Source organism: Myotis lucifugus, unplaced genomic scaffold (assembly GCF_000147115.1).
Source record: "Myotis lucifugus unplaced genomic scaffold, Myoluc2.0 scaffold_148, whole genome shotgun sequence".
In the NCBI taxonomy this organism is placed as follows: domain Eukaryota; kingdom Metazoa; phylum Chordata; class Mammalia; order Chiroptera; family Vespertilionidae; genus Myotis; species Myotis lucifugus.
The window spans coordinates 2,200,537-2,214,431 of NW_005871196.1; the positions used below are offsets into that span (position 1 = coordinate 2,200,537).

Genomic DNA, 13,895 nt, shown 5'->3' on the forward strand with positions numbered 1-13,895 from the left:
ACTAAAGGCCTGGTGCACAAAATTCATGCATTGGGGGAGGGGGGGTCCCTCAGCCCAGCCTGCAATGATGCCAGTGTCCCACGCCCTGGTCTCTGGCCAGAGGTCCCTTCCTCCACACAGCCAGAGCATGGGATGCTGGGCCCCTGGCCCCTCCCTCCACGCGGCTGGAGTGCAGAACGCTGGGCTCACATTGCCAGGGCAACGCCTCCAGCGTCCCCCCTCTCCCCCGCCACTATGGGTGCCGCCATCTTTGTCACAAAGTGATGGTTAATTTGCATATTACTCTTTTATTAGATAGGCTGTTTCTCTCTCTCCCTCTCCCTTCCCTCTCTGAAATCAATTTTAAAAATGTTTTATTGGTTTTTAGAGAGAGAGAAAAGGAGAGATAAAAACATTGATGAGAGAAACATCTACAGCTGCCTCCTGCATGCCCTCTGCTGGAGATCGAGCCCACAACCTGGGCATGTGCACCAACCAGGAATCAAGTGACCTCTTGGTTCATGGGTCGATGCTCAATCACTGAGCAACACTGGCCGGGTCCATTGCAATTCTGAGGCAAGGAAACTACTAGTAATAATGCTAGAGGAGAGGTTTAACTGGTACTTTTATACTTTCCCTATGAATTATATTTTTATACTAAATGAAGTTGATCATGAGAGATGATTTCCCATGTCTTCAATCTTAACTTCTTGATTAGGCTAATCTATTTGTGGAATCACACTGTTTCAGCACTTCGCTGAGGTCTCCCTGGTTCTGGGCACATGCCAAACACTGTTTCATCTCGTGGTGACCACACTAGCCTGTTGTTGCTGCTGCTGGTGGTTAGCTGGCTGAGTTCTCTGAGGCTCCTGGGTGAGGTCAGGCCTGGAGGACTCAGCATTACTTCCTCACAGAAGCCCCAGCAATGGCATGAACTAGTGTGGGGCCGACAGCAGAGCCCACAGCCACACCAGCTGCAGTGGTTGCCATCTGGGCCATCAGATCTGGCTGCTAGGGTGTAGCAGCAGGTGAGCCAACAGCAGATGGTGCAGCCCTGAGTGCAGCTCTCATCTGAGGTGCCCAGCTGGCCAGAGGGACCAAGGGGGAGGTATGGCTTTGGCTTTCATGTGGCATCACAACTGCCAGGCGGTTCTGTGTTTGCAAGTCTGAAATCAGAGATGACCCCCACAATAGGAATCTCAAAAGACTATATTCTCTGGCTTCAGCCCTATTGGGAATTCCAGACCACCTTGGATTCCCCCAAATCGTTCTGAGATCCGCAAGTGTGGACCATCCTCTTGGTTCACCCAGGCATCAGCCATCTTACTTCTCATCCTCCCCAAACCTCACCTCCATGACCATGCTGTCCCCACCACCGACAGAGTCTGAGTGTCCGGCCCCTGTGCCATGTGGAAGCTTGGGATCGAGAACAGAGCCTCAAGTCACTACTGAAGCCTCAGATCCACCTGCTACAGGTGGCCCATCACAAACACATTCCTTCCTGCTTCCTCACCTGAATGTGCTGTCTTCCTCCTCCTGGCTTCTAATCCCATCACTCACCTTGTGAATTCACTCACCTCTTCCTTTTTGATGACTCCTACCCAGGGAACCCAACGCGGCTTCACTTCATCTCCTCCTTTCCTGCTGCAGAGCACGGTGAAGAAAAGCCACAAACCCGTTGTCTGCATGTGTCCCCATGGACGCTTGGCAATTCTTTAATTCATTTTCTGCTGTCAAATGCCTCCAGATCTCTTGTCTGAAGACTCCTGGCCATTCTCTGTTTTCCACTCTTAGGAATAACTTCATCTCCAATTTCACTCAGCTCACTGGATCTTGTTATCTTGCCTTGGCCGGCCCATCTCTCTGAATCCTCACCTTCCTCTTCTCTAATGTTGTGGACTCTGCGAAGGATGGCACTGTCCTCTTTGCCAAAGCCAACCTCTCACCCAGCGCTTCTCACCAACCACAGTCTATCACCTCTCTGCCCGCCCTCGTTGGCTTCTCGCCTGATTGTACCTCCTTCCTCGTGTTTAAAAAGGATCATGGTTACTCTCTACTAAAATGAAACCAAAGCCCTTTTCCTTCACCCACTTCTTCCACAGGCTTCTGCTCCCAGCCCTTAACCACCCAACTTCTGAAAACTACAGTCACCTTCGCCATCCCCCCTCCCTTACTCTCCCTCACCTTCTCCATTGGTCTCTCCCCGCGACTCTCTTGAAACTGCTTTCTCAAAGGTGAGGCAATGATCCTCTGAGCACCACCCACCACCCTGTCCTTGGTGGACCTGAGCGCACAGAATAGCATCTCCTTTGTGAGCTTCTGCACATCCCCCACCTGCCGCCGTCCCAGGAGCACCTCCTGTTTCTGCCTTCAGCTCTCTTCCCTGTCTTTTCACACTCCTTCCCTCGGTGAACTCACTCACACCACAGTTACAGCTCTCACTTCTCCCAACAAGACGAAGCCCCCTCCTTCTCTCTTGCCAACATCCTCCCAACCCCCAAACCTGCAGGCAAGCTCCTTCCAGAAGTGCCCCCACTAGTTTTCTTCTTCTGATCTTACATGAGAAGGAGACTTTAATGTAAAGTAAATCACTGTCTACCAGCCGTGGGCAAACTACGGCCCGCGGGCCAGATCCGGCCCATTTGAAATGAATAAAACTAAAAAAAAAAAAAAAAGACCGTACCCTTTTATGTAATGATGTTTACTTTGAATTTATATTAGTTCACACAAACACTCCATCCATGCTTTTGTTCCGGCCCTCCGGTCCAGTTTAAGAACCCATTGTGGCCCTCGAGTCAAAAAGTTTGCCCACCCCTGGCTAGTCTAAACTCTGATCCAGTGCAAGACCACCTATCACTGTACTTGGGGGCAGATTGTCATCAGGCCTTGGCTTAAATGTTTGCAGTGGTGGGAGGCTCAGTATTTCATGAAGTGCCTTGTTCCATTTTAACCCAACATGGGTACCCCATGAGGCTCTATCCAGGCGACTAGAGGAGCACAGGGCTAGGCCCCAGGAAGTACCCGATCCTTTTCACACCGTTGGAGAGAAAGCCGGGCCTTGAGTCTGTGCCACTTTTCCTACTGGTTCTCCGAGTCCTGTGGACAGTGACTGAGGAGACAACCATGCGAAACACATCTAGAGACAAAAAAGGAAGAAAAATATTTATTAAATGGCAATTCAGTTCACCTACCTACAAAAGAGCCTCCCTGGTATAATGTGCTCTTTTCCTTTTCTGCCTCGCATCCTTCCCAGACTTTTTCCAAGTTGGATTATTCTCTGTTGCCCTAACTTGTCCCTCTCTCCTGCTTCCACACTCTCCTTTTTGCTGATTGTTATCAGAAATGTCTGGGCCCCTCAGCCTTTCCATGCTGCCAGGTGGCGCGGATAGCAGCTCCCACAGGAAAATGTCCTGATCTCACCAACTAAATCCCCATTCTCCCCCCTGAAACCCTAAAAACACTTTCTTTATACTTCTTATCCACCTATCTCTCATTCTATTCATTCATTTATTCATTCCACAATATTTCTTGAACGCAGGGTGGCCCAGGCTCTGTCCTGGGCACGGGAGACCTGGCAGGGAACACGGTATGGAGTTCCTGCCGGGGAGCATGTGGGCACCAAGGGCAGGAAGGCAGTATACGGTGGTCACCATGAAATGTAGTGGCTGGTAGGAAAGGAGCCATCAGGAAGCTTTGGGAGGCGTGACAAGAGGTTCTAACCTGGCCCAGGTCTGAGCGCATTTCTGAACATGCACGGCAGTTGTCAGGGAAGGAGTGATGGTGTCCAGGCATTGTAACCGCAGGGGCAAGTGTCCAGAGATAAGCACGTCACCTTCTGAAAGAAGTACTCCATGGCTGGCATTCAGAAGATGAGAGGGAAAATAGCAACACATCTTGGAGGGCTTGGATTCCAAGAGCACTGTTAATCTTGAAGGTATTTGGAAGTCCCTGCAGGACTTTACAGAACAGTGACACAATCAGTTTATATGCCTTTGAAACTTCCCTCTTGTGTTCTGCCTTCATCATAGGTCTGATAATGGGCCTTTTCTCTCCCTCATTCTGTTTCAACTTCCTTGCATGCCGGTCTAGGCCTTTTTAGTCCCCCAAATCCTGACTGGACGGCAGAGCAGCTGTGGTAATTAATAAATGTTTATAGAAGTGGATATGGGAAAGAAAATATCTTTAGTCACTATATTCTGAAAGATGAAAGCTAATAACTGCATGACTATAGGTTATGAAACCAAAAAGGGCATCAGTAAGTTACATGCATGTATTGGTTCATTGAAATATTAAAGACGAGCCCTGGCTGTTATGTCTTGGTTGGAGCATCGTCCTGTACATAACAAAAAAGGAGCCCACCCAGTATGGCTCAGTGGTTGAGCATCAACCTATGAACCAGGAGGTCACGATTTGATTCCCAGTTAGGTCACATGCCTGGGTTGTAGGCTAGATCCCCAGTATAGGGCATGTGGGAGGCAGCCAATCAATGATTCTCTCTCATCATTGATGTTTCTATCTCTCTCTCCCTCTCCCTTTCTCTCTTAAATCAATCAAAATATATTTTAAAAAATAAAATATAAAGAGAGCAATATTGGAGAACCAAGATGGTGGCATAACCTGTACTCACTGCCTCCCAAAACCACATCAAAATTACAACTAAAATACAGAACAATCATCATCCAGAACCACCTGAAAGTTGGCTGAATGGAAGTCCTACAACTAGAGAATTAAAGAAGAAAGCACACTGAGACTAGTAGTGGGTGCGGAGGTGCTGAATGGGCTGGTCCAGCACTCGCTTGTGCCACTTTTTTTAATTGGGAGGTCATCTCTGTGGAGACCCCCCTGAGAAACAAGGGGTCCCAGCCCCACACCAGATCCCCAGCCCAGGCACCCAGTGCTGGGAAAAGAAGTCCCCGTAACTACAGGCAGTAAAAACCAGCAGGGATTGGGTCTCAGTGACACAGAGGCTGCTGGAGACCCGGCTGTTCCTCTTAAAGGGCCAGCATGTGAACTGAATTTACAAGGTTCCGCTTCCTCTGAGCTCCAGCATCAGGGCAAGACTCTGGGGGGCCCTGGCACATACAAGAAGGAGCTGGACTGTCTGGCATTGAACAGGAACTCAAGGGCAGCTTTCTCCCAGATGGAAGTGCTTACAGGGGTCATTGGTCCTATGCTGGGAACTCTCCAGTTGCAGGGCTGACTGAAAGCCACTTCTGTTTGCTCCACCCTGGTGATTCCCTGAGACCCTATCAATAAAAGGCCCAAGACCCGGCACCAGCACAAGCCCATCTTGCTTCACAGCTGGGCCTCGCCTGGACACTTCTAAACCAATATAAATAGGAGGAATCTGCAGATCTCATTGTAGCTCCTGTCAGGTGCCCCAGGCAGTGGCTGACTTTGCACCTCCCTAAAAACCCAAGAACCAGTGCACCCAGTGGTCAGCATCAGAACATATCAGATTACAACTCTACACATCCATAAGCAACACACTCAAAGGGCAGACTCAATGAGCACCAAAGCCCCAGGGAAGCAAGTCCTGCCCCATAGGGGTGGCTCCTGCACAACAGCTCTCCCACTGTAGCCACAGCTGGTCCTCACAGCCAGTTGGCCTGGAGGTCAATTCCTCCCAGTGACACCAACAGCAATCAAGTCTCAACTACAACAAGACTGTGCACACAGCCCACAAAGGGATGCACCTAGAGTGCCCAGCTCAGGTGACTGGGGAGGCTAAGCCACTGGGCACTATAGGACACCTACTACACAAGACTACTCTACCAATTCAAGGAAACATAGCAGCTCTACCCAATACATAGTAACAGACACAGGGAAGCAGCCAAAATGTGGAGACAAAGAAACATGTTACAAATGAAAGAAATGAAAGAAAACAAACTACTGGATATAGAATTCAAAACAATGGTTATAAGGTTAATCAAGAATCTTCATGAGATCTTCAATGAGACTTAGTGATACTTTCACAGATCTAAGTAAGAATGCAAAAAAAAAAAAAAGGAAAAGGACCAGTCAGAAATTAAGCATACATGGACTGAAATAAAGAATAATAAATATACAGGGATTCAACAGTAGAGTAGAGGATTCAGAGAATCAAAACAATGATTTGAAATATGAGGAAGCAAAAAACACCCATCAGAAGAGCAAAAAGAAAAAGAATCCAAAAATATGAAGATAGTGTAAGGAGCCTCTGGGACAACTTCAAGTGTACCAACATTTGCATTATGGGGGGCCAGAAGAGAGAGAGCAAGATATTGAAAACCTATTTGAAGAAATGATGACAGAAAGCTTCCCCTACCTGGTGAAAGAAATAGACTTACAAGTGCAGGAAGCACAGAGAACCCCAAACAAGAGGAACCCAAAGAGTACCACACCATGACACATTATAATTAAAATGCCAAGGGCTAACGAAAAAGAGAGAACCTTAAAAGTAGCAAGAGAAAAACAGTTAGTTACCTACAAAGGAGTGCCCATATGACTGTCAGCTGATTTCTCAACAGAAATTATGCAGGACAGAGGGAGTGGCAAGAAATATTCAAAGTGACAAATAGCAAGGACCTACAACCAAGGTTACTCTACCCAGCAAAGCTATCATTTAGAATTGAAGGTCAGATAAGGAGTTTCAAAGACAAGAAAAAGCTAAAGAAGCTAATCACCACCAAACCAGTATTACATGAAATGTTGAAAAGTATTCTTTAAGAAGAGAAGGAAGAAGAAAAAGATAAAGATAAAAAATATAAACAATAAAAAATTCAAGAGGACGGAACACTTCCAAGCTCTTTCTATGAAGCCAGCATTACCCTAATCCCAAAACCAGATAAAGACACCACAAAGAAAGAGAATTACAGGCCAATATCCCTGATGAACATATATGCTAAAATACTCAACAAAATTCTAGCAAATCAGATCCAGCATTACATTAGAAATATCTTACATCATGTCCAAGTAGGATTTATTCTAGGGATGCAAGGATGGTACAATATCCACAAATCAATAAATGTTACACATCACATAAAAAAATTGAGACAAAAATCACATAATTATATCAATTGATGCAGAAAAAGCATTTGACAAAATTCAACACCCATTCCTGATAAAAACTCCCAGAAAGTGGAAATGGAGGGATCATACCTCAACATAATAAAAGCCTTATATGACAAACCTACAACCAACATCATACTCAATGGGCAAAAACTAAAACCATTTCCCCTAAGAACAGGAACAAAACAAGGATGCCCACTTTCACCACTCCTGTTTGACATAGTACTCAAAGTGCTAGCCATAGCAATCAGACAAGAAGAAGAAATAAGAGGCATCCAAATTGGAAAAGAAGAAGTAAAACTGTCATTATTTCCAGATGACATTATATTGTATATAGAAAACCCTGAAGATGCCACCAAAAAACTACTAGCCTTAATAAACAATTTTGGCAATGTAGCAGGATACAAAATTAACACCCAGAAACCTATGGCTTTTTTATACACCAATAATGAACTTACAGAAAGAGAAACAAAAAAACAAACAAGAACAATCCCATTTACTATTGCACCAAAAAATTAAGATACCTAGGAATAAACTTAACTAAGAGATGCAAATCAAAATGACAATGAGGTACCATGTCACACCTGTCAAAATGGCTATCATCAACAAATTGACAAATGACAAGTGCTGGCTGAGGATGGGGAGTAAAAGGAACCCTCGTGCACTGCTGGTGGGAATGAAGACTGGTGTGGCCACTGTGGAAAACAGTATTGCATTTCCTCAAACAATTAAAAATGGAACTCCCATTTGACCCAGTAATCCCACTTCTAGGAATACAGCCCAAGGAATCAGAAACATCAGTCAGAAAGGATATATGCACCCCTATATTCATAGCAGCAAAATTTGTAATAGCTGAGATTTGGAAACAGCCTAAGTGCCCTCAGCAGATCAGTGGATTAAAAAACTGTGGTACATCTACACAATGGAATATTACACTACTGTAAAAAAGAAGGAACTTTTACCATTTGCAATAGCCTGGATGGACCTGGAGAGCATTATGCTAAGCAAAATAAGCCAGTCAGAGAAAGATAAATACCACATGATCTCACTCATTTGTGGAATATAATGAACAACATAAACTGATGAACAAAAATGGATCCAGAGACAGAGAAGCATTGAACAGATCACTCAATCTCAGAGGGACGGTGGAGGGCAAGGGGGTTAAGAGAGTAACCAAAGGACATGTATGCATGCATATAAGCATAACCAATGGACACAGACACTAGGGTGGTGAGGGCATGTGCTGGGAGGTTGGAGTGGCCAGGGAGAGGTCAATGGGGGAAAAAGGAGACATATGTAATACTTTAAACAATAAAGAATTTCTTTATTTCTAACTCTCTATCTCTCTCCCTTCCTCTCTGTAAAAAATCAATAAAATATATTTAAAAAAAAAAAAAAAAAAAAGAGAGTAACCAAAGGACATGTATGCATGCATATAAGCATAACCAATGGACACAGACACTAGGGTGGTGAGGGCATGTGCTGGGAGGTCGGAGTGGCCAGGGAGAGGTCAATGGGGGAAAAAGGAGACATATGTAATACTTTAAACAATAAAGAATTTCTTTAAAAATCTGAAAAACAAAATCTTATATAATAGAGGTGATATGCAAATTAGCCCTCACACCCTCACAAGATGGCTGCCTATGACCAGGCTGGCAGGGGGGTTAGGGAGGGACGACCAAATGACTAAACAGCAGGCTGCATGGGGCCACCAGGCCAGTGGGGGGGGGGGGGAGACAGTTGGGGGAGACCAGGCTGGCAGGGGGGGCAGTGAGGGGCGATCTGGCCAGCGGGGGGTGGGCAGTTAGGGCCACCAGGCAGGCAGACAGATGAGCAATTAGGAGCCAGCAGTCCAGGATTGTGAGAGGGATGTCCTATTGCTAGTTTAGGCCCAATTCCTGGGATCGGGACCCGCCCCATGCACGAATTTCATGCACCGGGCCTCTAGTATCTACACTAATAAAAGAGAAACATGGGAATTAGTGTATGACCACTACCCTTACCATTGGCTAATCAGCATATCCTTATGCAAATTAACTGACAGCCAAGATGGCGGCCGGCAGCCATGCACTGAAGCGAGCAGGGAGACTTGCTTGCTTCAGTGACTGCGGACTCCAACGTTCCCCGCCTAACTTGCCGGCCTCTCAGCTGCAACTCTAAGCAACTATGTACTATGTTGCAAATAAGAAGCTAAACAAAACCCCAGAAACCGGCTTTCATTCAGCCGGGCTTTAGCAACATTGTATCGATGTTTTCAGCAGCAAGGCCTCAGAGCTAAAGCTGGCCCAGAATAAAAAAAAAAAAGAAAAGAAAAGAAAACAAGGAGCGGTTGGAAGCTTCAGTCACTCGCCAACCGGAAAACAGCCCTCAGCCCCTCACCCAGACTGGCCAGGCACCCCAGTGGGGACCCCCACCCTGATCCAGGACACCCTTCAGGGCAAACCAGCCGGCCCCCACCCATGCACCAGGCCTCTATCCTATATAGTAAAAGGGTAATATGCCTCCCGGCACTGGGATCAGCAGAGCAACGAGGCTCCCAGCACCGGGATCAGCGTGACAGGGGGCAGCGCCCAAACCCCCTGATCGCCCTGCGGCTCTGTGAGTGACAGGGGGCGGGGCCACAACCTCCCTATCTGCCCTGCTCTGTGCCTGATAGGGGGGAGCTCCCCAACCCCCTGATCGGCCCTGCTCTGTGTGTGACAGGGGGCGGGGCCACAACCCCCCCCCCCCGGGCCCTGCTCTGTGTGTGACAAGGTAGAGCCATAACCTCTCCATCGGCCCTGCCCCGAGTGTGACAGTGGCGGCGCCCCAGCCCCTTGATCAGCCCTGCTCTGTGGGTGATAGAGGGTGGCACCCCAACCCCCCTCCATGGGCCTTGCTCTGTGTGTGAGCCATAACCTCCCCATTGGCCCTGCCCTGAGTGTGGCAGGGTGCAGCGCCCCAACCCCCTGATCCTCCCTGCTCTGTGGGTGACAGGGGGTGGTGCCCCAACTCCCCTAGCGGCCCTACTCTGTGAGTGACAGCGGGGAGCTCCTCAACCCCCTGATCGGCCCTGCTCTGTGCGTGACAGGGTACAGAGCCCCAACACCCCTGATGGGCCCTGCTCTGTGCATGACAGGGGGTGGCGCCGCAACCTCCCCATCAACCCTGCCTTGAGTGTGACAGGGGGTGGTGCCCCAACCACCCAATCGGCCCTACCCTGAGCGTGACTGAGGGTGGCATCGCAACCTCCCGATCCGCCTTGCTCTGTGCATGACGGGGCGGCGCCCCAACTCCCCAATCGGCCCTGCTCTGAGCCTGACCAGGGGCTGCACCTAGGGATTGGGCCTGCCCTCTGCCACCTGGGAGCAGGCCTAAGCCAGCAGGTCGTTATCTCCCGAGGGGTCCCAGACTTCGAGAGGGCACAGGCCGGGCTGGGGACCCCCCCCCCACCCCGAGTGCACAAATTTTTGTGCACCGGGCCTCTAGTATATATATATAAACATTAAAAAGGCAATAAATACACATCTATCAACAATTGAATCTAAAAATCAAGTAAACAAAAAAGAAATCTAATGAACAGAAAGGGAACAGACTGACGATTCTCAGCTGGAAGGGGTGGAGGGCGGGAAAAGTTTAAATAAAGATCTTATATGAATATATGCATTATCTATGGACACAGACAATAGGGTGGTGAAGGCCTGGGGTGAGGCAGAAACCAGGTGGAGGGGACCAATGTGGGGACAAAAGAGGGACATCTGTAATACTCTCAACAATAAAGATTAATTTTAAAAATTATAATGAATAAATAAAAAGAAAGAAATATTAAAGACCAGGAAGTACTCCCCAAAACCTAAAGGGTATTTGGTGCATGTTAGTTAATCCTTTGAGATAGATGTCTTGAGAGCAACTTCTGTCTGAACATGGGATTTGATGGGGTATCCAGGTCTGGCTCCCGCTTTGGGCAAATAGAACTGGGCTTTAGACTGGACTGGGATGCCTGAGGGGAGGGTCAGCAAGTGGGCAGGCCTAGCCCCTGGGACTCAGGTCAGTGGGGAAGTACTGCCATGTCGCTTGTCTTAGTTTTGACAAATGTGCCATGATAATGTAAAATGTAAATAATGGGGGAACCTGAAAGTGGCCGAGGAGTACATGGGAACTGTCTAATGTTTGCAACTTTTATGTTAATCTAAAATTAATTTTTTTTAAAGTTGATTTAGGTGTTTCTCTCTCTCTGAAGCACACCCATGCCTTTCCCCACCCCCGTTCTCCCCCGAAGGGGCTCTCTGTCTAGAGCATGCCCAAACCTCTCCTCCCTCTTTCATGCTCGCTCAAGGTTCATCTCTCTCCCTGTTTCTCCTAAGTGCCAAGGGCCCTCCTACTACCTCTGTAACTTTCTAAATAAACTTTTCTTAAGAATTTGAAAAACAGTTTATTAAAAGGAGTTGGAGTGGGAGATTAAAAATAAGAACAATAATAAATAATATTCTCAGCAATAAAGATAAATTTGTAAATAAATAAATAAAGTGGAAGGGAGTGAAAATTGGGGACCCAAATGAGGGCAGGATGGTGCTGCAGTCACCAGGTGCCAGACCTGCCAGGTCAGGAAATGCAGCACAGGGAGCTAAGCCCCCCAGAGGCACTGAGCAGAGCATGGAGCTGGTGCCTGGTGGGAAAAGTTGGACAGGTCTTGCTCTCACCTTAAGAAGCACCTCAATTAATGTTCACTTCTTAACAACTTAGCATTCAGCATCTGTCTACATGTAGACTAAATTGTGCCAATGGCATAAAATCATTAGTTTTTACAAGTGTCAATAATGATGGAAATAAATAATTGAATAAATAAATAAATGGGGAGAAGGGATATATCTTGCTTACAGAAGAATTCCAATTATTATATACTAGAGGCCCGGTGCACGAAATTCATGCATGGAGGGGTGTCCCTCAGCCCAGCCTACACCCTCTCTAATCTGGAACCCCTTGGGGGATGTCCGACTGCCAGTTTGGGCCCGATCCATGTGGATTGTGAGAGGGATGTTACCTGTCTGCCTGCCTGATTGCCCCTAACCCAGCGGTTCTCAACCTGTGGGTCGCGACCCCGTTGGGGGTCGAACGACCCTTTCACAGGGGTCGCCTAAATACATCCTGCATATCAGATATTTACATTATGATTCATAACAGTAGCAAAATTACAGTTATGAAGTAGCAATGAAAATAATTTTATGGTTGGGGGTCACCACATCATGAGGAACTGTATTAAAGGGTCACAGCATTAGGAAGGTTGAGAACCACTGCCATAACCACTTCTGCCTGCCAGCCTGATCACCCCCTAACCACTCCCCTGCAGGCCTGGTCCCCCCAAACTGCCCTCCCCTGCCAGCCTGGTCACCCCTAACGGCCCTCCCTGCAGGCCTGGTCACCCACAACTGCCTCCCCTGCTGGCCATCTTGTGGTGGCCATTTTGTGACCACATGAGGTGGCCATCTCATGTGAGGGTGTGACAGTCAATTTGCATATTACCTTTTTATTATACAGGACTAGAGGCCCGGTGCACAAATTTGTGCACTGGTGGGGTCCAGCCAGCCTGCCCCAATAGGGGCCATTTGGGGATGGCCGGCTGGGCCAGGGGGACCCTGGGTGGTTTGCTGGCAAGCCCCACCTCCGATCAGGATGGGGGGCCACTGGGGGGCAAGGCCAGGCAGGGCAAGGGGTCACAGGCATTCCGGTTATTCTGCCGTTCAGTCTATTTGCATATTACCCTTTTATTATATAGGATAGACACCAACCCCCTCCAGGAGGTTGGGGTGGGATTAGTGAGTTGCTTCCAAAGAATAGACAAGGAAGGGGGAAACAGTAACTTTAGAATAGGGAGACCCAGCAAACGTGAGCTTAACCAGGTGGTCAGGTTAGCATCACCCAAGATGCCCTGAGGCCATCCTGTGATGACACCAGTGCTCCATGCCAATAAGCACCTTTCTAAATCCCCAGCTCCCCACTCTAATCGTGAGGACGGTATCAGGCAAGCCATAGTGGGAGGCACTCTAAGAAATACCTGACCAGTTCTTCTCAAGAATGTCCAGATAATTAACAACAAGGAAAAACTGAGACACTCTCACAGCCTGGAAGAGGCTAAGAAGATGTGACAACTCAGTGCAGTGTGCGACTTGACTGGATCCTGGAGCAGAAAAGGGACAGAAATGGAAAAACTGCTGAAATCCAAACAAAGCCTGGGGTTTGGTCAACACTAACACACCAATGCCAGTTTCTCAGTTTTGACAAATGTTCCATCGCGATGTAAGATGGTCACGTTAGGGGAAGCTGGGTGAAGGGTGTATAGGAACTCTCTACTATCTGTGCAAGTTTTCTGTAAATCAAAAATGAATTCAAAATAAAGTTTATTTAAAAACAAGATGTAGAAGACGCAAATAAATAAAATGTGACACTAAGTATTATTTTAAATTGTGACAGTGGCAAATGCTTGTGATTAACAGTCTTATCTTCAGAGAAGATCCTTCGGCCGTACAGGGGAAGTCTGTCCTCGAACGTCCTGGCAGGAGAATGGGAACGGGATCGTCCTGGTTTTAAGCCTGATTTTTTATTCTTCTGATGATATAAATTCCAGTGAAATTATATAGTAGGTCCAAACAAACAGGACAGGGGGTTTGATCATGGCTAGAGTGTGTTTCGACAACCTGGCATCATGCCCAGATGCAGAACATTCTGGTTCCTAAACCCCGGCTGAATTTTTTAAGGGGCCCGAGGTGCTCATGGTGAAGAGTGGCTGACAGGGCAGGACCACAACGTTTTTAGTGACACTGCCCCTTCAGCATCTCATGTGCCTTCATGTTTATAAAATTCACAATTCAATGGGAGGCAAGTCTAATTGA

General features: G+C 47.4%; 2 pseudogenes; one reads left to right on the forward strand and one right to left on the reverse strand.

Moving 5' to 3' along the window:
* Positions 1 to 631: 631 nt before the first annotated feature.
* Positions 632 to 1,113, reverse strand: LOC111827295 (annotated as a pseudogene).
* Positions 1,114 to 2,930: 1,817 nt separating this feature from the next.
* Positions 2,931 to 3,117, forward strand: LOC111827302 (annotated as a pseudogene).
* Positions 3,118 to 13,895: the final 10,778 nt, after the last annotated feature.